This window comes from Nicotiana sylvestris, chromosome 7 (assembly GCF_000393655.2).
Source record: "Nicotiana sylvestris chromosome 7, ASM39365v2, whole genome shotgun sequence".
NCBI lineage: Eukaryota > Viridiplantae > Streptophyta > Magnoliopsida > Solanales > Solanaceae > Nicotiana > Nicotiana sylvestris.
Genome location: NC_091063.1, coordinates 27071690 through 27094325, shown reverse-complemented (window position 1 = coordinate 27094325; position 22636 = coordinate 27071690). Strand labels below are relative to the sequence as shown.

General features: G+C 37.1%; 1 long non-coding RNA gene across 2 annotated transcripts; it reads right to left on the bottom strand.

Annotated features, from left to right (window-relative positions):
* Positions 1–1021: 1021 nt before the first annotated feature.
* On the bottom strand, positions 1022–4519 carry LOC104247884 (uncharacterized). Of its 2 annotated transcripts, XR_716341.2 has the most exons (4): positions 4293–4519; positions 2846–3039; positions 2665–2736; positions 1022–1474 (listed from the first exon to the last, which is right to left on the bottom strand). It is a non-coding gene; the product is annotated as an uncharacterized lncRNA (long non-coding RNA). The 2 variants fall into 2 exon arrangements; XR_716340.2 differs by lacking the exon at positions 2846–3039 and having other exon boundaries at positions 2665–2764; positions 4293–4515.
* Positions 4520–22636: the final 18117 nt, after the last annotated feature.

Genomic DNA, 22636 nt, shown 5'->3' with positions numbered 1-22636 from the left:
GTCGACTGCACCTCTGATCGACTGGTTTTACCGCAAATACACCTTTGCTGAATTTAAAGGGTGATAATATTGGAAGAGCGCAACGACTCATTATAAGCGTTGCTATGGTATTTGTTTGGCACGAGTGGAATATGATGTTGAAGATGCAGTTTACAAGAATGAAACAAATTGACATGTATTTCCACGTTCATAAGATAAATGATTACAATAATTGCAGTAATTACAACAGTATTGAAATAAAGCAGTAAAAGAAAGAAAAGACATGAAGAGCCAAGTCAGTTTCGTAGTGAAAGAATAAAAGACAGTAAAAAAAGCAATTAATGAGATAATAGAGTCACAAGCAGCATGCAGTGGTAAAAGCCTAACGAATCGCCAGCAGATAAAAAGTACCAAATAAATTTGTAAAAATATGCAAAAATCACCTTAATTATATTTTGGTATAAAGATGGGAATAAAATAAATTATTCACCAAAATTGATGATTTTGGGAATAATTATGGATTTTGTACTGCTAAAATAGACAATAAATTGATTTTAAAAAATCTTTAAGAATTAGGAAAAATACCAAAACTCTTGAGGCATGCTTATATATGCATGTACATGCTATTTTGAAAGTATTTTGTATAGAAATACACAGGAAAAAATTGGGTATCAATAGTATATACGGATTACAGAGACAAGTATAAATAGGAGCAGACATTGAAGGATCCCGCTAAAAGCCATTGCTTTTAGTAGCAATTGTTTATCGGCAATTACAATAGCAACTAAAGTTACATAGACAATGTGGTGGCTCATACATTCAACAACATTTTTGTTATTGTTGCTAAAGACCATTAACTACTAGTAAAGAGTAACTCTATTAGCGGCAAATGTAATGGCAACTAAAACTACTGTTATATTGGCAGTTATTATGTCCGTAATGATTTTTATTGTAGTTGGAAAATTTTCATTTTAAACAAAAGTTTGTAATAGAATATACAAATACCATATCCATTTTAGAAAGAATAATGTACTTCATAAAATTCACAACAAATACAATTTCTATTTCATAGTTTTAAAGTGCAACAGAAGACGAAAAAACCATTTGAATTCAATATCATTTTATATTTAACAAGTATCTCTTCATTCCTTGCTCATAATGAAAGTCTTCATCCAACAAACTTCCCAAAGACTTCAATCTACCCCGATCTGTTACAAAATGAAGCATTCTTATACTAGCCTGAACTCTAAAATCTACCAGTACATTAGCCTAAATACACCAGTTGAAGACTTATTCTTGCACCAGCTACACAACTTAAAGTGCAGCACACAAATTTCACAATATACATCAGCTTGAAGATCTGTTTGTGTACCAAAATGATAGGCTAAATTTCTCCAGATCAATAACTCTTACGCACAAGGAAAAGGAGCCATACTGCACCAGATAAGCCCGTCAAATTACACCAGCATAATAAATGTATTGTGCATGCTATGATCTGCAGACAAAGTCTATTATCATGACCTTAACAATTAAAGGGATGTTAATCAGAAGAAAGCTTCCTCAAAACCTTCAACATGAATATTATCTAATACACTGCAGCACTACTAATCAAATACATCAATCTCAGCTTGCATTCTTAAATATTAATTGCAGTCTAGTAGCAGATGTAGCTACCACATATTTACTGATGTTAGCAGAAAAAGTTTCTAATGGAAGACCAAAACGAGATTGAATCTCATCACACATGGAGGATGATCATAATTACCAAAAAAAGACAATTGATAAGTAAAGCTAATTTATTAATAATAACATAGTACCAAGATAGAAGTAAGCCAATATAAAAAATTGCTGCATCGAATCCTTTCTTAGCTTATCACAAAAAGACAGAGATAACAAAAACTCTCCATTAATGACTTTACCTCCTGCCACTTATGCATTGCTCAACCACTATCGAGCATATATTTCCACTCTCATTTATCATCTCCAGTAACTGTGACCAATTTACATGATACAATTAAACATATTTACTAACCATTTAGTTCACCATGTATCAATATGGAAGTGAAGCTTAGAACTCAGATGCATATGCACTCAATGTTGAAGAGAACTTGATACTCTATCAAACCATCTTTGGACTTTTTCAAATCCCGAATAAGCTTTTTGATCGAGTCAAATATCAAGTGTACCACGAATAAGTTTCAAGATCTTCTGATTTTATTTTTTTTTAAAATGAAAAATTTTGCCATCTTGAAAATATAAGGGAAACTTAAATCACAGATGAAGACCGAAAAACATGATCAATGGACCTTCTATAATATTAGGATATCTTCAATCACTTGTTTATATAATTCATTAGATTTTATATCAATCCTTGAGGTCAACAGGGGAATATTTAGCCTTTTTAAGACCAAAGACAAGAAAAGAATAGTAAAAAAGGAAAAGAAAAAAATATATTTCTCAATTCTTTGGAAACATATCTTTCTTTTTATGAAGATCGACAACAACAGGTTAGATGAGGCCCCGCAAAATATTATTCAAAAATCCTATTTTAATTGTAAGTTTAAACAAAACCTGTCGTGTCTCACTAGAGAGACCTATTACTCAAATATTAGACAAAAAGGAATGAATGCATGATGTATGAGAACATAAGGCGAGATAAGGTGCCTAGGGAAATGAAATTCATACCTGAGCAGTCCGGACCCTCTTGAGCATAAGTTGATGAAACTGTGATAACAATGTGAGAAAACACATTGCACACTGCAACAAGAAATATGAACCACATCCACTGCATATCAAAAAAGTTGACATGGAAGGAAAGGAGCCAATAGGATCAGTTACAACAACTTATAATCAGAAATCTTGCTACCTTCACAGGATTTGTTCTATCATTTGCTGAATTGTCATGCATCCTATCAGGTCTATTCAAGTGATAAGCAACAAAATTGCAAGATGTTATTCTGATGCTAATGCAGTCCCTTGATACTCAATATTATTTCATGTAAAATAAATCCTGGCTGAGTCCAATCCTTTTGGCACATGCAGATCTCAATAAAGTGGTGCCTTCATGAAATAATGAAATTATGGATATATGAAAAGCATCAGTTAAAAGGTAAAAAAGAAATGGGAGTTCATCTTACAACAAAACCTATTTACCAATTCGTTGTAAAAGAAAATTAACAGGGATTTAGAGCAACATCTAGACCACGTTATTAATCCATTTTTGAATAAAGTGAACGGACAACTCTTAGATAGTTACAAATGAAGAAGCCTCGTTCAAATTCATCAAATTGAATATTCATATAAAATAGCTTGGGAGCAGTAATTTTCTCTGCATAAATAGACCAGTTGAATCTTTATACGGATAATGTTAATCGACTTCTATACTAGTGTATCGACCCATTCTTTTTACACTAGCAGAACTACTAGAAACTGATGTAGTTGTTCAAGATGGTGATGCTCTGCGAGCTTCTACTATACAAAGTACTGCAAATATGAATTATATGGATACTAAACTATCACAATACACTATAACAATATCCACACCAAATACTAATAATATGGATAATGGAAGACAGAACATCGCAAAAGTACGGGTAATACTCTCTTTTTTAAGCATTTAGAAAAAATATTTTCGATTTTTACCTTCAAAAATTGTGGATAAGATCCACAAGACTAAGACAACAAGATTCTACCCACCATTATTAAGAAAATTATTGGTAATTAAGCTATACTCACACCAAGAAATTAAAAAGTACGCTTGAATTTGTGTCTAGAGGGCCTGTTTTTATATTTTCAGTGATATCACCATGTTGCAAATCCAATTATCAAATGAAATCTTCATTTTTCACAAGACTAAATCAACCGAATTACACGTTGTATTTCACTTTTTTTAGTTGTTGCATCAAAATTATGGATAAAGTTCAAGTTTAAAAAGTCAATATACATCCTTATAGTAGAGGATGCCGGACAAAAGGAAAAAATAAAATTAATAAGCTTTACCAAAGTATGAAGAAGAAGCAGACAAGATAGAAAGTGCACAGAGAACAAAAGAGCAGTTAATTTTGACTATTTATGAAACTCTAGTGCTTAATGACCGATTGAATCTATATTTAGAACTCATTTATCTAATCGATATATAGACCTAAATAAAGCCTGGGGAATTGGAGACTCTTCTACACTAAATACAAATACAAAATCATAATAGGAGAAAGTCAAGAATCTTATTTACAAGCTTCAATTTCTGTGCTTTAGAAAGAGAGAGCCATCCACAATGAAAAAAAGATAGACATAGAGAAATAGTGGAGAGACATTACCTGGTGGTGGTGGCCGGCGATGGTGCGAGATGAGTTAGCTGCCGACATTCGTGTGAGGGAGAGAGAGATAGAGAGAGGTCTACTCAATTTTAGAGATGATTGTTTTGCAATTTAGGGGTGAATGTATCCAGGCGGGAATATTTCACATGAAAAAAATTAGAGGGAAGATGAAAATTGGCGTTTAATTGTCAGGACTAACTTTTTCTGGCCATTACTTTGAATTGCCAGTAAAGAAGCACTCTTTCCTAGTGAAAGTTAAATTACCGCAAATATTGTGTTTATAGAATAAATTAGCGGCAAATAGCTTATTGTCGCTAAATAATTGCCGCCAAAAGTATCTTTTTATTGTAGTGTGGTGCACCTTGTAATTACAGATTACCGTTATAGCCCTCGCTAATGGGAAGGTAGAACTAGCATACCGTTACCGACTTCCCTCGAGTAGGGACTACCATTATATTTGACTTCTTGCGAAGAAGTCCACAGTTATACCGATTACATGATTCGTTCATTGAAACCTCCCAAATGTGAATATTGATATTATACAGTGGTTACCGAACTTATTACTGAACTGTTAATTTTATTATATTACAAGAAAAGCATAACGAGACTGAAAATTATTTATTGTTTCTGAAAGGGCATTTTGATGTTATCTGTTTGAGATACTAGCATGTTTTCTGACTTGACCCCAATAAAAATGGTTGTGGTTAAGTGTTATTACTCACTGAGCTAGCGACTCATTCCCCGTTAATTTTTTTGACAAAGACAACAGTTGACGCAGGCGAGGATTTCGTTAATTAGATCGCACAAGTTGATATTCTCGGTGAGCCTCGCACTTGTTCGCGTGGGCAGAGATTTTATTTATTGTTATGGTCTTTTCATTGGACTCTTAGAGTCGCTCCATAGTTAGTATTTTAGTGTCATCAGTATTCTTTTGTTATTATAGTCTTATGTTGAGTATCGTTCTCATTTATCAAAGTTTGAGATAAATTAGTATTTATAGTGGTTAGTTGGTGGTTTAGTTATGGTGGAGACTTGTATTGGTTAATTGACAAGTTGTCGATAGTTTGGTATGATATTAAGATGTTTGGTTGTTGATTTGAGACAGGAAAATTTTTGGGATGGTCCAAAAACAGGGGAAACTTTGTCCGATTTTCTGTAAAATTACCGATGAGGCTTACTTGAGACCACTTGCTCCTAAGCGCCGCTCACAATCCTAAATCGGGTCGTGACACCTTTTGCATAGGCGGAGCCAGAATTTGAAGGTTATGAGTTATGATCTTATCACTAATCCTAACTCGTTTTAGTTATTGGATTCGTAATTAAATATCTTTACATATTTAATAAATTATCTAATACAAATACATAGTTTAAGAAAAAGCTATTGGGTTCGCCCTTGCCCCTTTTTGTAGTATCCTACCATTAATATAGATCCTAAATTATTGATACGTAATTTTTGCAATTAATGCAGAATATGTCTAAATATATGTTCGTATCTTACGTATACGCAATATTACAATTAATCAATATATCTCTTGGTACAGGTTACCATATTTTAACGACATCGAAAGGGCCAAAGTAAATTTTATCAAAAACTAATGCAACAGAAGTGCTATTATGCTAACAAATTATAGGAGGCGTGTAAGGAAAATAGTGAAATCGTCAAAAAAAGTAAATGATATACCATAAAAAAAAAAGGAGAAAAATTAAGCTGAAGATCTGCAAATAAGATTCACTATCTCAGTCCTCAGAGACACAATAAGTATAGAGCTTATATTAATTTCCATAAATGTTCTGAACCCTCCACCATAAATTAAGAGGAAGAACTGTTGTTAAACACCCTTTCATAACCTCAACACATTAGACAATGGCCAAACCTAGCATCTCAAAACCCCTTCATGTCGTCTTATTCATCGTGTTCCTTCTCTCAGGTATTTACTTTCAATCACTTAAACTCCAATTAACCAGTAATAGATTAAGTTATGGCCAAACTTGATGTTCTTTTCCTTTAATTAATTTGCTCCTTTTTTCGCTTTCCATGCCATGGATTTATAATTTGTGTCTAGAGAATAATATCAAGAATGGTACTACACCCAAAAAATAGAGATATAGCTTTTGCAATTTTTTTTATAATTATTGCTGGTTTCGGCTTTCTTTATTTTAATAAAAAGAGGCCTTACAAGTTACAATTATGATGTTTTGGCGATCGCGGATCCAGAATTTTTAAAGCATGGGCGCTCAACTATTTTTAATTTGAAAATTGCTATTTAAACTGGGTGCTCATTACATATATCTAAATAAAATACCCGTTTTTTTTTTTTAAATATGAGTAATAGTGTTAGTCTCCAAAAGTAATGGTTACTTAAGCACCCATAATAACGTAGATATGCCATTGTCTGTTTTAGATTTAAAAAAAAGATCGAAATAATTTTTTGTTATTTTTAAATCAAGAAGGTATTAACTTTCTTTTTCCAGTTCCGTTCTTACTACTCGTACAAGACATTTTTTCCAATATTCTACCCTTAATTTGATCAACATTGGATATAAAGCGACATTCTTTTTGCACCAATTTTGTTTTATTGTTAGAAATTGTATATGTATAAGTAGGGGTGTACATGGACCGGGTTGGTTCGGTTTTATTAAAATCGAACCAAACCAACTATATCGATTTGGATTGGTGTGGTTTTGTCGGGTTTTTTTGTTACATGAATATTATTTCAATTTTATTTTGTTAAAATTATAGATAAGGCTTTGATAAGTGATTATATGTTTAGTAAATATGGAAAAAAGTGACAAACATATGATCTATTAATATATTCTAATGGGAGAATTTTTTTAGTAACACATGATAGTTATTTTCTTAGTCGTCTAACAATAATTTTTCGTTAATTTATGCTTTCAAGGTTAATACATGAGAGGATCCCAAATATTTCTACATTTTCTAAAGAAAAATCACTATAAAGTCTTAAAAATATAAATAAAATGTATATATTTATATGACGGTTTGGTTCGAGTTTTTTTTACTCAATACCAAACCAAATAAAACCAAATTTAGTCGGATTTTTTAATCGGTTTGGTTTGGTTTTTGGTTTGGTGCGGTTTTCCAGTTCGGTTTGAATAGCCCTGTGTATAACAATGATTTAACATTCGCAAATTTGTTGATGCGAGCAGTTCATGAGATAGGGGTTGAGGCAAAAACATGTAACGAAGGACTGCCATGGGTGGAAACGACGTGCGAAGGAAACCATCGGTCGCAGCCGGGGATTCTATGCTGGAATGAATGTTTTAACAGACACGGTTTAAGTGCCACTGCCAGTTGCATGGATTCCCCTGCTGTGCCCACTCTCTTTTGCTGGTGCTCTTGGACTTGTTAATTATGGCTAAAATACTTCTCTAGCTTTAATTATTGCTATATTAGTTACTATTCTCAAAGATCCATATTCTATTCATTTTATAAGCAATATATGTAGGTGATTTTCAAGTAATCTGGAAACAGTGTATTTTATCATCTTATTTTGATTGAGTTATTTTTTGCTTTAACATACGTGTTGCAACTTAAATTGCTCACTCCGAACTCATTATGTGTTATATTAAGGGGTCATTTGTTGATTGTATTGAAACAATTAATCCCATCATAAAATTCAATATAAGATAATAAGGTATTTGGTTGGTTAAATAAGAAATAATAATTGTCGTTTAACTAATGTAGTATTTTGTTGGCAGTTGATGTTTTATACTTCAATACCACACAGGGGGTGATTTGTGTGGTGTCCAATTTTTTGCTTAAACTGATTATGGAAGGTCTTGGTTCTTCTATGTATTCCTTATACTAGTGTTGCGGAATAATAAATACAGAAATTAAAGAACACAAGTATTTTTACGTGCAAAACACCTAGCTCAAAAGGTGAAAAAACCACGACCTACTTCCCAGTAGGATTTTTCCAAACTCTCCACTAAATCACTGAGCCAGAAATTGCATTTACAAAAACTCTTTTTTAAACCTAGGATTAACTCTAATCCCGTTGTAGTAAACGGCCTCTAACTGTTGCGATAATTTCAAGTTAGCTCTAACTTGAATACTCTGATTACCTATTACAATAGCCTTTAGATAAAGTTGAAAGGTACAATATGAAAACACATACTATAATTGAACTAGAATAAAAGACAAACACTTGGAACTGATTCTTCTATCTGGTTCACGTAGCTTCAGGTTTGCACACTTGAATCACACACGAACTGCTTGCAAAAAGCCTTGCTATTTTGCTCTAAATTCACGTTTAACTTCTACGTTTTTGTGCAACACCGTAATGTGAGAATATCCTGCAATTTGTAGAGTTAGTAGATGAAGAAATAACTAGAGTTCTAATGCTACTCTTTCTTGGTGGAAGCGTTCTAGTTGATTTCAACTTCTAACTCTTTCCCTATCTTGGATAGTGTTCTCTTTGATTAAGGAGTCCTTTTTCATATCAATTATGCAACATTTTCGATCAGAAGACATTAAATACACCAAGTTAAGCTTATCTCCTTCACGTGCATTCCATATGCTCGAATCTGCCCGTTTTTGTGCACACAAAGGATAGACTTAGAGGGATGGACCTAGTTCATGCTTGAGTTCCTTTGTCAGTCTTCAAAACTAATTTTTACTTAGGCCAACAAATTTCCCCTTTTTGATGATGATAAACTCTGTGCTTTTCATATGCTTAGGCCCTGTTTCAACATAGCTTAACATCAACACAATGTTAGAAACATTTTTTTTTATCACTTATCATCAAGGACCAGGTACATTAGGTTATAAACATCACTGTTTAAAATGTAAACATCACTTGTTTAAAGCACAACCTTTTTCCCCCTTTTGGCATCATCGAAAAGTTGCATAAAAAAATGTGAGATAACCAGATTTAAAAGCTTACTCATGGCCACTAGGGCTACTTCAAATGCAATCATGGATTAATCATCATAAATCAAGCTAAGAATTTTAACCATCAAAGAAATATAAACAAACAGTTAGAGCAAAAGATAATGAATTTTATTGATGATTGATAAAATTCTACCACAAAACATAAGAAGAAATAAAAATTCTAAAAACATGAGCAAAAGAAACAAAAGGTCCCCAACTGGGTCACTGGTTGATCTATACTAGACTAGGAGGCTTAAGGCTGGGAAGAACTAGGTGCTTGGTTTTTGGCTTAGAGGAGTTTCAGCATATCCTGAAGAATATCATCATTATTCTCCTTTTCTCTTGCCAGCTCAGTTTTGAGAGCATCTCTCTAAGTCTCTACCCCAGTCAACCTTTTCTTCAGCCTCTCAAACTCAAAATCCTTGGCCTTACTTTCTTGCATCAAGGCTCTGACCTTGCTTTTCACTGGTACCTTCTTGGATGAACCAGGTTCTTTAGGAGTGGAATTGACTTCATAATCGCAAGAAAGCAGAGTATTAACCCCAAAATGATCCTTGCTTGTATTAACCTCCCACTTCTTTATAGGTACCTTGAAATGTGCAAGTACAGTTGTGAGAATAAAGCCATAGGGAATGGTATGAGTTTTGGTGCCATTGATAACTCGATCAAGAAGCTGGATTATAGCTTTCAGTCATTTTCTTCAGTTGGCCTGCGAGGGTTTCCTCTACAGATGAACCAGGTTCATCTCCCCAAACAATCATTGCACCTGCGACTTTGGTTGAACTCACAGGAGTGGGTGAAGAATCAACAAGTCTTGTCCCCTTTCCCTTCACAGTACTCATAGTGCCCTTGCTCTCCTTTTTTCCTTTTTTATTTTTACCACCAACTTCTCCAGACTATGTAGTCTTAATACCTGCTATAGATCCTATAAATTTATTCTCCAAATTTGCAGCAATTAGAAATTATTTCAGGAGAAACTTTAGAATCAGAAGATACCTGTTCAGTTTCGGAAGAACCACTTTCTTCCCCCTCAGTAGCAGACTTAAAAGAATCTAGGTAGTTTAATATGGTTAGAAGTCTTGAACGGAACTGTTCACTTGTAACGGATAAGTTAAAAAGAACTTTGGTATTTGGTAGAACTCTGCTCATGATCGAAATATAGTTATTTCAAATTATGCATAGTATAGAAAACATACCGTGTTATCTTGATGAACTAGGTTCTTCACTAATAATTCTCTTGTGTAAGTCTAAATTTGCCAAAATAGAAAATATCATTAGAGATTAATGAGTCATTTTAATACATGGCACAAGAGTTTACTATGGAAAGTATGAGACTGAGCAAGATTTAATCTAATTATACACAATTTACAGACTTTCTAACCAAATTTTTATTTCAATTTTTTCATTTTTTTTCGTTTAAACTTGAACTGGTCCTTTTAGGTGATCTTAATCATCCCTAATTCCAACATGTTCCTCTTAAAGTGATCTTTACTTAAGACTTTTGTGAAGATGTCAGCAATTTGCTTGTCAGAAGCACAAAACTCCACAATGATCAAGCCTTTCTCATAGTTGTCCCTCAAAAAATGGTGTCTAACATCTATGTGCTTAGTTCTCTTATGATGAACCGGGTTCTTTGTCATACTAATAGCACTAGTATTATCATAAAAAATAGGGATGCAACCAGTATCAATTCCAAAGTCCAATAATTGTTGTTTGATTCACAGTAATTGAGCACAACATGAAGCAGCAGCAACATACTCTGCTTCAGCAGTAGATAAGACCAGTGAATTTTACTTTTTGGTAGCCCATGACACAAAGCATGAACCAAGGAAGTGTGCCATGCCTAAGGTGCTCTTCCTATCCACAAAGAAACTTGCATAATCAGCGTCAACATATCCCACTAGGTTAAAATTACTACCTTTTGGATACCAAAGGCAAATGTCAGTTGTGCCTTTCAAGTATCTCAATATTCTCTTGACAACAGTCAAGTGGGACATTTTTGGATTTTCCTGAAATCGAGCACAAAGACCTATACTGAAAACAATGTATGGTATGCTAGCAGTAAGATACAAAAGAGAACCAATCATTCCCCTATACAAATTCTGATCAACAGATAAACCAGGTTCATCTATATCCAATTTCGTAGATGTTGCAATAGGAGTGTCAATTTTTTTGGATGTTCCTTCCTGGTTTTGTTACTGAGGAATATGTTCATGGACAGGTTCCCTTGAGGTTTGAGGATCAGTTCCTCTCTAGTCAGTTCCCCTTGTTATGTTGCCCTGGGTGGAAGGACCAGTTCCATCACATGTTCCTTCCTGTGATGCATCTTTAGGTTGGACTTTGGTTTCACCATTTGAATTTTTTATTAGCCCAATCTCTTCATTATCTTGTTCCTGCCTCTCAGAAAGAATGTTAGTTTTAAAAAATAACATATACATTTTTTTGCACACATAGTTCTTTTACTATATATCTTATAAGCTTTACTATGTGAAGAATATCCCAAGAATACTCCATCATCACTTCTGGTGGAGGTTAGTCAGCTAGGGGTCGCTCTAGAGGGGGAAGTCAATTAGGTGGCGGTCAGGCCCGTTTCTATGTACTTCCAGCTAGACCTGATGTTATTGCTTCCGATGTTGTTATTACAGGTATTGTCTCAATTTGCCACAGAGATGCTTCTGTATTATTTGATCCCGGTTCCACCTTTTCTTATGTGTCATCATACTTTGCTCATTATTTAGATACGCCCTGTGAGTCTCTTGTTTCACTTGTTCATGTATCTACTCTGGTGGGTGATACTGTTGTTGTAGACTGAGTGTACCGGTCATGTGTGGTGACTATTGGGGGTCTGGAAACCCGAGTGGATCTGTTGTTATTGTGTATGGTAGACTTCGATGTTATTTTGGGCATGGATTGGCTATCTCCGTGTCGTGCTATTCTGGACTGTCATGCTAAGACAGCGACATTGGCTATACCAGGTGTGCCACGAATTGAGTGGCGAGGTTTGATTGATTATATTCTCCGTAGGGTAGTCTCATTCTTGAAGGCCCAGCGTATAGTTGGGAAAGGTTGTCTTTCGTATCTAGCCTTTGTGAGGGATGTCAGTGCAGAGATTCCCAGTATTGATTCTGTTCCAGTTGTGAGGGATTTTCCCGATGTGTTTCCTGCAGACCTGTCGGGTATGCCACCAAACAGGGATATTAATTTTGGTATTGACCTAGTGTTGGGCACTCAGCCTATTTCTATTCCACCATATCGTATGGCACCAGCGGAGTTTAAGGAGTTAAAGGAGCAGCTTCAAGAACTCCTTGATAAGGGGTTAATTTGGCCTAGTGTGTCACATTGGGGTGCTGGTTCTGTTTGTTAAAAAGAAGGATGACACTATGAGGATGTGCATTGATTATAGGCAATTGAACAAAATAACAGTTAAGAACAAGTATCCTTTGCCTCGCAATGATGATTTATTTGACCAGCTTCAGGGAGCGAGAGTGTTCTTCAAGATTGATCTCCATTCAGGTTATCACTAGTAGAATATCAGGGACTCGGATATTCTTAAGACGGCTTTCAGGACCCGATATGATCATTATGAGTTCTTGGTGATGTCTTTTGGGCTGACCAATACCCCAGCAGTGTTCATGCATTTGATGAACAGCGTGTTCTGGCCTTATCTCGACTCGTTTGTCATAGTCTTCATTGATGATATTCTGGTGTATTCGCGTAGTCAGGAAGAGAACACGGAGCGTTTGAGAGTTATGTTGCAGAAATTGAGGGAGGAGAAGCTTTATACAAAGTTCTCCAAGTGTGAGTTTTGGCTCAATTTAGCGGCTTTCTTGGGGCACATGATGTACAGTGAGGATATTCAGTTTGATCCAAAGAAGATAGAGGCAGTTCAGAGTTGGCCCAGACTGCCCTCAGCAGCAGAGATTTGCAGCTTTCTTGGTTTGGCAAGTTATTACCGCTGGTTTGTTCAGGGATTCTCATCTATCGCATCACCCTTGAACAAGTTGACTCAGAAGGGTGCTTTATTTGTATGGTCAGATGAGTGTGAGGAGAGCTTTCAGAAGCTCAAGATAGCCTTGACCACAGCTCAAGTGTTAGTTTTGCCATCAGCTTCAGGTTCATATATTGTGTATTGTGATGCTTCAAGAGTTGGTATTGGGTGTGTATTGATGAAGGAGGGTAGAGTTATTGCTTATGCTTCTCGTCAGTTGAAGCCCCATGAGAATAACTACCCCGTTCATGATTTGGAGTTGGCTGACATAGTTCACGCATTGAAGATTTGGAGGCATTACTTATATGGTGTGTCTTGCGAGGTGTTTATTGATCATCGTAGCCTCTAGCACTTATTCAAGCAGAAGGATCTCAATTTGAGGCAGCAGAGATGGTTGGAGTTGCTAAAGGACTATGATATCACTATATTATGCCATCTGGGGAAGGCCAATATGGTGGCCGATGCTTTGAGCTGAAAGGCGGTGAGTATGGGGAGTTTGGCATATATTCTTGTTGGAGAGAGACCTCTTGTAGTTTATGTTCAGGCCTTGGCCAATCGGTTCGTGAGGTTGGATATTTCGGAACCCAGCCGGGTATTGGCTTGTGTGGTTTCTAGGTCTTCCTTATATGATCGTATTAGAGAGCGCCAGTATGATGATCCCCATTTGCTTGTCCTTAAGGACAGAGTTCAGCACGATGATGTCAGAGATGTGACTATTGGTGATGATGGGGTGTTGAGGATGCAGGGCCGGATTTGTGTGCCCAATATGGATGGGTTTCGGGAGTTGATTTTGGAGGAGGCCTATAGCTCGCGGTATTCTATTCATCGGGGTGTCGCGAAGATATATCAGGATCTGAGATAGCATTATTGGTGGAGGAGAATGAAGAAAGACATTGTGGGATTCGTAGCTTGGTGTCTCAATTATCAGCAGGTGAAATATGAGCATCAGAGATCGGGTAGCTTGTTTCAGCAGATGGATATTCCAGAGTGGAAGTGGGAGCGGATCACTATAGACTTTGTAGTTGTTCTCCCACGGACTTTGAAGAAGTTCTATGCTATTTGAGTGTTTGTGGATCGGCTGACCAAGTCCGTGCACTTCATTCCTGTGTGTACTACTTATTCTTCAGAGCGGTTGGCAGAGATCTATATCCAGGAGATTGTTCGTTTGCATGGTGTCCTAGTTTCCATCATATCAGATAGGGGCACTCAGTTTACTTCGAAGTTTTGGAGGTCTGTGTAGCGAGAGTTGGGTACTCAGGTTGAGTTGAGCACAGCTTTTCACCCTCAGATGGACGGCAGTCCGAGCGCACTATTCAGATATTTGAGGACATGTTGCATGCTTGTGTCATTGATTTCGGATTGTCATGTGATCAGTTTCTACCGCTTGCAGAGTTTGCTTATAACAATAGCTACCAATCGAGTATTCAGATGGCTCCATATGAGGCTTTGTATGGGAGGCGGTGTAGATCTCCAATTGGTTGGTTTGAGCCGGGTGAGGCCAGATTATTGGGGACAGACTTGGTGCAGGATGTTTTAGAAAAGGTGAAGCTAATTCAGGAGAGGCTTCGTACAGCACAGTCGAGACAAAAGAGTTATGGTGACAGGAAGGTTCGGGATGTATCCTATATGGTTGGTGAGAAGGTTCTGTTGAAGGTTTTACCCATGAAGGGTGTTATGAAGTTTGGGAAGAAGGGAAAATTGAGTCCTCCGTTAATTGGGCCTTTTGAAGTGTTTCGGAGGATTTGGGAGGTGGCTTATGAGCTTGCTTTGCCACCCAGCTTGTCGAGTGTGCATCCGGTATTTCATGTTTCTATGCTCCAGAAGTATATTGCGGATCCGTCTCATGTTCTGGATTTTAGCACGGTGCAGTTAGATGGTGATTTGACTTATGATCTGGAGCCAGCAGCTATTTTGGAGTGTCAGATTCGAAAGTTGAGATCAAAAGATATAGCTTCAATGAAAGTGCAGTGGAGAGGTCAACCCGTGAAGGAGGCTACTTGGGAGACCAAGTGGGAGATGCAGAGCAGATATCCTCACATGTTTGAGGCTTCAGGTATGTTTCTAGACTCTTTCGAGGACGAACGTTTGTTTCAGAGGGGGAGGATGTGACGACATGGCCAGTCGTCTCATTAGTTACCGCTCTGTTTCCCCCATTTCTGTTTGTTATTACTTTGTTTGTCGGTTCAATGTGTGATCGGGTTGGTTGATTCCGGTTCGGAAAGGTTTTGGTAAGGTTTGAGACACTTAGTCTCTTTGGTGGAAGCATAAGTAGAAAAGTCAACTGGATGATGAATTATGCGTTAAAGGGCTCGGATGTGAGTTCTGATGGTTTAGATAGCTTCGGGAGGTGATTTGGGACTTAGGAGCGTGATCGGAATGTGTTTTGGAGGTCCGGAGTAGAGGCTTGAATTGGCAAAATTGGAATTTTGGCATTTTTCGGTTGATAGGTAAGATTTTGATATAGGGTTCGGAATGGAATTCCAAGAGTTGCAGTAGTTCCATTGTGTCATTTGGGATGTGTGTACAAAATTTCAGGTCATTTGGACGTGGTTTGGTAGACTTTTTGATCAAAAGCGTAATTTAAAAGATTTTGGAATTCTTAGGCTTGAATCCGATGCGAATTTGGTGTTTTGATGTTGTTTTGAGCGTTCCAAAGATTGGAACAAGTTTGAATGATGTTATGGGATATGTTGGCATGTTTGGTTGAGGCCCCGGGGGCCTCGGGTGAGTTTCGGGTGGTCAATCAGACCATTTCATGTTTTGGAAAGTTGCAGAAATTGTTGTGTGTGTGTTGCAGACATTTAGCCTTCGCGTTCGCGAGTGGGCCCCTCGCGTTCGCGAAGGGTTAGGCTAGGAGGCGGTGAAGTTGGCCTTTGCGTTCGCGAAGGTCTCACGATCGCGAAGGGTTGAGGCTCGAGGTCATCGCGTTCACGAGGTTATGCCGCGTTCGCGTAGAGGAAAGTTTAGCAGCTGGGTTCAGGTTGGCTTATTCTTCGCGTTCGCGAGAAGGGGAGCCGCGTTCGCGAAGGTTGGAGTCAGGGAGAACCACGTTCACGAGAGATCACACGCGTTCGCGAAGGAGGAAAATTGGTCATGTTAAGTTTGTGCTTCGCGAACGCGAGGCTTTGACCGCATTCGCGGAAAAGGTTTTGAATGCCTGGGCAGAATATTTAAATAGCCATTGTCCGCGATTTTGGGGCTAACTTTCACCTTTTTTAGGCAACTTTGAAGCTTTTTGAAGAGGATTGAAGAAGGATTCAAGGGGGAACACTTGGAGGTAAGATTTATGGACTTAATACTCGATTCTAATGTGAATTCTACCTAATTAATCATGGAATTTAAGCCTAATATTGAAGAACTAGGGCTTGTAATTGGACACCTAAAATTTGGGATTTGAGGGATCATTTGAGGTTGGATTTTGGTGATTTTGATATGAATGAACTCGGGGAGTGATAAGGAGTCTATTGATGTAATTTTTATCGAAATCCGAGACGTGGGCCCGGGGGTCGGGTTTGGTCAATTTCGGGATTTGTGTTGTAATTTGATTTCTTTTGAGTGGGCTTTAATCCCTTAGCATATTTTGATGGTTTTGCACTGATTTTGGTTAGATTTGGAGCATCCGGAGGCCGATTGGAGAGGCAAAGGCATCGCGGGCTAGAGTTTGGACCGGATTGAGGTGAGTAATGATTGTAAATGTTGTCCTAAAGGTATGAAACCCTGGATTACACATCGTTGTACTATATTGACGTGACACACATGCTAGATGACGAGCGTGGGGTCGTGCACTGTTGGGTATTGTGACTTAGTCCATCCCGAATGATTGTTTTACCACATATTCGATTGAAAACTATTTGCTATCATCATATTTTGGGCTGAATACCATATTTGGGCCTCGTGCCAACTATTTGGACCCTTAGGGGATTTTTACTGATATATCCTCATTGTTTTGACTTTATAGTTGTACTCAGTCATGCTATGTTCTACTGTTTTCATAACTCAGTCATGTTTATTCTATTTTAACACGTTAAATGATAATTTGGGTTGAGCATCATGTTTTACTATTGCCCGAGTGGCTTACGAGATTCTGACTGAGTAAGGCCGAGGGCCTGTGTTGTGAGGATACACTGATTTATGATTATGAGGCCGAGGGCCTGAGATCGTACGCCATGAGGTGACTTGTTGATATAAGGCCGATAGCCTATTGATCATGCCACGAGATGGCTTGATATTGCGCTAGGGCCGTAAGGGGGCCCTCCCGGAGTCTACACACCCCCAGTGAGCGCGGGTACCTATTATGATATGAGATATAGCCCGGGGGGCTGGTGTTGTCCCATAATATTGCCCGAGGGGCGGATTCTGTTGACATTGAGCCCGAGGGGCGGACTTTATGTGTTTATCTATTTTAGCTGCTTTTCATTTAATTATTTAACTATTAAAAAGGTGTTTTATAGAAGCTTCTTTTGACCTAAGGTGTCTTTATATGTTTTCACTGTTTTATTGTTTTTACTGGTTTTATATTGCTTCTTTATATTATGTTGATGTGCTTTTACTTGCTTTCTTATCGCTCAATCTTTATTTATTATTATTACTCACTGAGTTGGAGTACTCACTTTACTCCCTTCACCTTGTGTGCAGATTCAGGCGCTTTAGGTCCTGCTTGCGAGGGCTAAGAGCTTCCAGCAGATTTCGGAGTTCACTAGGTAGTTGTTCGGCGTTCGCAGCCTAGTGTCTCTCCCTTTTATCATTATTTCTTTCCTTTGTTCTAGTTATGTAATAGTTTATGTAGACTCTTTTAGACTTGTAGTTTTATGATAGATGCTCATAACTGGTGACACCCCGATGTCGGTTATATCTATTTTGCAAATTGTATTATTCACCTCTATTTTGGGATTTTTATTATGTTAAAGACTTAATCTGTATTATTTTAATTGCTTAAAATGAATTGGGTGTGTGTTGGCTGGCCTTGTCTTCACGAGAGGCGCCATCACGACCAAATCCGGGTTTAGGGTCGTGACATGGGATCATACTTACCTAGGGAGTCTTTGCCATTATTGTGCAAAAAGCATTTGCATCTAAATGTCCTAAGATGAGATATATTTAGTTTTCTCCCTTTAAGTGACCCATAGGTAATCTTCTTAATAAGAGGTCTAGTCATGCAACTATTTATGATGTAGCATGCAGTGTTCACAACTTCTGCCGAGAAGTTATGTGGCAATTTACTAGCAAGTATCATAGTCCTAGCCATTTCCTCCAATGTCCTATATTTTCTTTAAACTACTCTATTTTGTTGTGGAGTCCTAGGAGCAGAAAAATTATGATATATGCCATGCTCATCACAAAATTCAGCAAACTTAACATTTTTAAATTCAGATCCATGATCAGACCTAATTGATGCAAGTTGATTATCTTGTTGCTTCTGAGTTTTTCTAACAAAATAAGTAAACATGTTAAATGTTTTATCTTTAGATGTTAAAAATAATGTTCAAGTAAACCTAGAGTAATCATCAATAAGCACCATAACATATCTTTTACCACCTCTACTTAGAGTACTCATTGGTCCACAAAGATCCATATGGACCAGTTCCATCGTTCTGGTGGTACTTACCATTTTCTTGCTTTTGAAAGAGGATCTTACTTGCTTACCCCTTGCACAAGCCTCACAAACTTTGTCTTCCTTGAACTTAACGTTAGACAGTCCTATCACCAAGTCCTTGGAGACTAGTTTGTTGAATTGACTTAGATTGGCATGTCCAAGTCTTTTGTGCCAAAGAATGGGATCATTATCCAACACACTTAAACAAGTGAGTTCATTTTCTGAAAGTGTGGACAGATCTATAATGTATACTCTTTTTCCCTGCAAAACAATCTTGTCAATGGTAAGATTTATCACAAAATATTTGATAGAGGTAAATGCTACAAAGTTACCTCTATCACACAATTGTGATACACTGATTTGGCTGTATTTTAGGCCATCTATCAAGTAGACATTCTCAATAGAGTGAGAACTAGTCTTACATACCTTTCCAACCCCAATGATATCACTTTTCTTCCCATTTCCAAAGGAGACATTACCTCCTTTGAGGTCCTCAAGTAAAAGGAACTAGTTCTTGCTTCCTATCATATGCTTTGAGCAGCCACTATCCATGTACCATATTTGGCTGCTCCCCTTCACGTGGCCTCGCAAAAGGAAATTAGTGGTTAGTCTTAGGAACACAAACTAGCTTGGGTCCCTTTCTATAGGCAAAATGGTGAATCAAATTCTTTTTAACCCAACCTGGCAGCCTATTTTTCCCTTGAACAAATTCTTTATTCTTTTGACTAGCCTTTTCTTTTGCAATACATTCACTTTTATAGTGACCAGTTTTACCACAGTGTGTGCAAATTTTGTTCTCAGGAAGTGTGAGGTACTTGCTTTTGGGATCCCACTTAGGTGCAGAGGTCCCGTAGGCAAGTTCTCTCTTGTTGCTACTATGGTGTTCGTATAGCCATGAAAGTGCATCGGAGGACCTATTCCATTTACAGGTTCTGTCTAGCTTGTGCTTAACCTTTCTTTGATCCTTCTTAAGGACTTTTGTCTACTCATCTCTTTTGTACAACTCGTCTTTCATTTTTTTTAGGTTTTCTTCTAATGTGAGTTGTGTGTGATCAGCTTTCTTTTTACCTGTTCCTAATTTCAGTTTTAGATTTTCAGATCTTAGCTCTAGGATAGTGGTGTCAAGTTCATGAACCTGGTTCTTTTAACTCAGCATTTTTACTATCACTTTCACTAGCCTTAAGTTTCATATTTTTTCACTTAGCTTTCAAAATTACACACTCCTTAGACAGCTGCCCCTTTTTATTGTTTAGATCCTCAGATTCATCAATAAAATTCAGGAGTAACTCAGATAGGCTTTCTTTAGACAAAAATTTAATCTTACCTTTGAGATGAATTATACTTACCTCAGATTCCTCATCGGATTCTGCAATTGCCATAAGTGCTTGTTCATCTCCATCTTCATCCTCTGAGTCCTCATCTGAGATTTCTCCCCAGGCAGCAACCATAGCCTTTGGTGATCCTTTGTTCTTCTTGGGTTGAACCTGTTCCTTCTTCTTGTTCCTTCGTTCAGCTCTTTCCTTCTTCCATTCAATTTCCCATTAAGGGCAGTTTTTGATGTGGTGATCAGTCTTCCCACACTTGTAACACCCCTCATTGGTTTGTTTTTCAGGAACCCATGGTTTGTTGTATCTTCCACTTCTTAAAGGACTATTTCCTCTCATTAGGTACTTCTTGAAGTCCTTTATGATCATGGTCATATCATCCTCCTCTAGATCAGCACCTTCAGTAATTCTGAGTGACAGGCTCTTTTCCTTCTTGGGTGCATCCATCTTCATGGTTTGCCTTCTAAGTTCATAGGCAGTGAGATTTCCAATCAGCTCATCCAACTTAAGAGTGAAAATGTTCTTTGATTCCTGAATAGTAGTGATTTTGCTTTCCCAAGAGACTAGTAGAACCCTTGTCAAAATCTTCTCAACTTTGTCTTCTTCAAGAATAACCCTTCCAAGAGACTTAAGTTCGTTTGTCAGTATGACGAACCTTGTATACATCTCCTGGATGGTTTCTCCTTCCTTCATGGTGAAATTCTCATATTGAGAATATAGCAGTGTTCCTCTAGACCTCTTCACTTGAGGTATTCCTTCATGAGCCACTTGCAAAGTGTCTAAGATTTCCTTAGCAGTGATACAACTTTGAATTCTACTATACTCATATGGACCAAGTCCACACACAAGCCAATTCTTGGCCTTAGCATTCTTTTCCCATTTCCTCAAGTCCACAACATTGCAGTCAACTCTTGTTTTTGGCACATCTACTCCTTCAACATTCTTCTTCATGGTAGCCAGGGGACCATCAGTGACAATGTCCCATAGCTCATAGTCTTCTCCGATAATGTGATCTTTCATCCTGTTTTTCCATCAAGAGTAGTACGGGCTATTAAAGAGTGGAAGCCTATCAGTGATCTGTTCCTAAGGTGTTAGCCTCTTCAAGGATAACCCGCTCTAATACCAATTGATGTTTTATACTTCAATACCATACAAGAGGAGGGTGATTTGTGTGGTGTCCAATTTTTCGCTTAAACTGATTATGGAAGGACCTGGTTCTTCTATGTGTTCCTTATACTACTATTACGAAATAATAAATACAGAAATTAAGAACACAAGTATTTTTACGTGAAAAATACCTGGCTCAAAAGATGAAAAAACCACGACCTACTTTCCAGTAGGATTTTCACAAACTCTCCACTAAATCACTGAGCCAAAAATTGCATGTACAAAAACTCTTTTGTAAACCTAGGATTAACTCTAATCCTATTGTAGCAAACAACCTCTAACTATTGCGACAACTTCAACTTAACTCTAACTTAAATACTCTGATTACATATTACAATTGCCTCTAGATAAAGCTAAAAGGTACAATATAAAAACACCTACTACAATTGAACTAGAATAAAAGACAGACATTTGGAACTGGTTCTTCTATCTGGTTCACGTAGCTTCAGGTTTGCACCCTTGAATCACACACGAAATGCTTGCAAAAAGCCTTGCTATTTTACTCTCAATTGACGTTTAACTTCTGCGTTTTTGTGCAACACCGTAGTGTGAGAACATCCTGCAATTTATAGAGTTAGTAGATGAAGAAATAACTAGAGTTCTAATGTTTCTTCCTTGGTGGAAGAGTTCTAGTTGATTTCAACTTTTAACTTTTTCCCTATCTTGGATAGTGTTCTCTTTGATTAAAGAGTCCTTCTTCATATTAATTATGCAACATTTTCGATTAGAAGATATTAAATACACCAAGTTAAGCTTATCTCCTTCACGTGCATCCCATATGCTTGAATCTGCCCGTTTTTGTGCCACAAAGGATGGACCTGGTTCATGCCCGAGTTCCTTTGTCAGTCTTGAAAACTAACCTTTACTTGGGCCAACAACAGTATTAAACGATATTGTATTCAGTTATACAACATTCAATATATTATTTTATATGATTTAGATGTAGAGTAAAAATATTTTAATAGTAACTCAGGTATTGAATTATTTAAAGATAAAAATACCTTATGCAAAGCAAATCATCCCTAACTGGTTAATAATCTTGTCCGCTTTATTATTTAAGGAATTACTAAAGAACTATGTGAAAGTTGGTGGAAAATATAGAGCCCGTTTGGATTAGCTGATTTGAACTAGCTGATAAGTATTAGGTGTTGAAAAGCGCTTTTAAGTGCTGAAACCGATTTAATAAATAAGCAGTTATGTATTTGGATACAAATGCTGCTGCAGTATTTGATTAAAAAGTGTTGATAAACTCTTTTTCTGTTAAAATAACTTAAATAACCTTAGAACTATTTTATACTTATAAAGGCATAATTTCTTCAAAATTTTAGATTCTAGATCGATTCAAATACAAAATATTCTATTTGTCAATTTATTTTA